This window comes from Symphalangus syndactylus, chromosome X, assembly GCF_028878055.3.
Source record: "Symphalangus syndactylus isolate Jambi chromosome X, NHGRI_mSymSyn1-v2.1_pri, whole genome shotgun sequence".
In the NCBI taxonomy this organism is placed as follows: Eukaryota; Metazoa; Chordata; class Mammalia; order Primates; family Hylobatidae; genus Symphalangus; species Symphalangus syndactylus.
Window position 1 is genome coordinate 154461708 of NC_072447.2, and position 3100 is coordinate 154464807.

The following is a 3100-nucleotide window of genomic DNA, read 5'->3' on the forward strand; positions in this document are numbered from 1 at the left end:
TGAGCGCGGCGTGGAGGGTTTCGCTGGGCTCCAACTTTCACTCCTCCCACTCGCCCCGCCCCGTCCCGCGCTCCCCGCCCCAAGCCCGCCCCGATGGAAATCTCCGACGACGTGACGGCTGCTGAGGTGGGGAGCGGGGGAGGCTCGCGCGGGCGCGGGTAGGAGGTGGGAGCCCGGTTGCTGAGGCCCCCCGTCCCCCCGCCGCCACTGCGGCGCTGCCAGACAGCCAGGGGCGGGGGAGGCGGAGGGAGGAGGCGGCGAGCCCGCGGCGCGCGGCCTGGGCGGAGGAAACTCGCGGCCCCAGGCTGTGGCCTGCAGGGAGCTGCTTCAGGGACAAGATGCGGGGCTGGATGTGCTTACGCCCCAGAGGTGACCCCCTCCTGCCCGCTGGCACGCCGCGGGGTCAAACTGTGCTCTCCAGCCGTGGCTTCCTCCCCGCCACCTGTTGCACCCCATTGCTTCCCCAAGTGTCCTGGCTTCAACCTAGCTCCCTCTCTGGTTTTCCCGGCTCTCAGCCCACGATCTTCAGTCCTTCGGAATACAAGTCTTGTCTTATGAAGGAAGCCAGGTAACTCAGCACCTTCCTTGGCACAGGGAAGAAGAGAGACAGGGGTCTCCCCAGCAAGCTTTGATGTGAGGTATTCCACAGGGCAAATTCCCAGGTATTTGGGGGCAGGGAGGACCCGCCAACAGAGGACCAGGCAGAGACATTCACTGGAGAATTTTCTCTGAACCCCAAGGGGGCACTGCCACAGGGTGGCTCCCGCTTTGGCCCCAGAAGCTGAGTGTGAGAGGGACCACCTGGAATAGAGGAGGCTTTGGAAACCTCCTTAAGACTGGATGGCCGAATCTTTCTGGAGACTTGGCACCAGGTGATAGCAGAAGAAGACATGAGAAGGCACAGAGGGGGAAGGGGAAGGGGCAGTGCCCCTCTTCAAGGCAGATATGTCAAGAGTCTCAAGCATACTTGGACTTCATCTTCTTTACCTAGACCCTTCTGATTTGCTTCAGAGGAGAAGGAATGGCAAAGATTTGTGTACCAAGCTGATGCCAGACACTAGCAGCATCCTCACCTGTTGCTCTAGAAAGGGCTGTGTGCACCCTTGAAGAGGCTTAGCTCTACCACACTCATCTAAAACACCCTCTTCACCACCCCACGTCCCAAGCACATCACTCTGCTTTGTCCTCTTCACAACACTGCTCGCTCATTGATGATTATCTCGGGCATTTTTTATGAGCTTGTTTACAGTGGGTCTCTCCTACTGAAGTAAGCTCAGTGACAAACACACACATGCATACACACAAAATGTGTCTGTTGGGGTCTCCACTGTATCCCTAAGACTTAGCAGAGCTCTGGGTACACAATAGGCACTCAACCAAATGTGTCACTGATTTGTGTGCAGCTGTGTGTGTCCTACTACCACTGAGTCAGTCCACCAGGACCTGGGGCTGCCTTCAGACTATGGTGCAAGAGAGAAGAGACTGCAGGACATGTTTAGGCTTGCACCGCCCCTCACCCCCGCCCCCCGACACACACAGGGAAGAGCCCCATACTTTCTTTCATGCTTTGCTGCTGAAATTTTTCATAATTTTTGAACAAGTGGACCTGCATTTTTCTTTTTTCCTAGGCCCTGCAAATTATGTAGCCAGTTTTGCCCTGGGGAGAAATGCCGCAGGGCAGGGAACAGGCAAACACACGGCTTTGCTGAGCCCAGGAGGAAGAGAAGGCTGCCAGTCCATCCGCCTGCCGTCCTGTCCAACACCAGACTGCTATGGAAAGGAGCATGTCTGCCTGTACTGTAGCCAGCCTGGGATTTGAAGTGTCCTATATGCATGTCTCCTCCTCCACTGACGTTGGACCTCCGGGAAATGAAGGTTTGTCTGATTTACCTGTGTTCCCCTGGGTTGAGCACAGTGACCAATGACCAGTAGGCATTAATTACATTTGCTGAATGAGCGACTGAATCCTAGGCAGACAAAGGAAGCAAGTGATTACAGCTCCCTCATCAGAGAATCCCAGGCACTTTTCTCTTACAGGTTGATATTAATCATACTTTGCCATCTTCCTTATAAACCTCATCGAAGGGATAGCTCATCCACAGGATAGCTGTGAGGATTTGTGGAGGCTACAGAATGTTACTATTATTTTGTAGTTTTTCAAGTATTTGCCACATGCTTGTCTAGGTCAGGCCATCGACTTTATGATAGAGGAATATACAGCAAAGACTCAGACGATGTCTTGGCCCTTACATATGTTTTTCAAGAGAGGAGTGGGAACTTGTGGTAAAATTAGTAAGAAATTACTATTTTTTCAAAAATTACTAACACAAGGTACAAAGTCATGAGCGTCCCAGAGTTCCCAGGAAATCACTTATGTGGTCTCGAGCCTCTCAAAGCAAGAAGAGGGTATTATAGGCAGCAGAGGTGCAGAGACGGGCATTCCAAGTTGAGAGCCAGCCAGGGTGTTAAAACCAGATATGTGTGGTGTTTGACAAAGAACAAGGAGGAGATTGCCTGAGGCATTTGTGAAGAGAAATTTTTGGAGATAAAGCTGGAGTGGGAGGCTGGACAGGCAATTGCACTTTATCCTGTGGGCAACAGGGGAGTTGCAGACGAGTACCAAAAGGGTACATTGTATGTCCAAACGCTGTTTCAAAGGATCTCTCTGGTGGGGGTAGACAGAAGAGTTTGCAGGATGGAGGGCTGGAGCCTCTTTTCTCGCAGCGAACAGGATCAGAGCCACAGGGATGGCCAGAAGAGGAGCCACAGGAGGGAGCAACATCTAAGATGTAGAATTGACAGATGGAGTTGGGGAGGAGGCAAAGGAGGGAGGTTTGTTGGAGAAGGCTCACAGGGTCTTCCCAGGTGACCAAGGTGGCAGAACAGAAACAATGAAGGCAGGAGGAGGAGAAAGAGCTTTTAGTTACAGCCATGATAGCAGCTCCCTGCATTTTGCATTTCACTTTTTAAAGTTCCGTTAGAAATAAACATTCTCATTTAGTGTCTAGGTACGTGTATGTGTGTGTGTGCATGTGTGTGGGTGCACACCCCTCTCCCTGGCTGTTTGTGCTTCAGATGTGCTTCTCTTCGACTAGATATT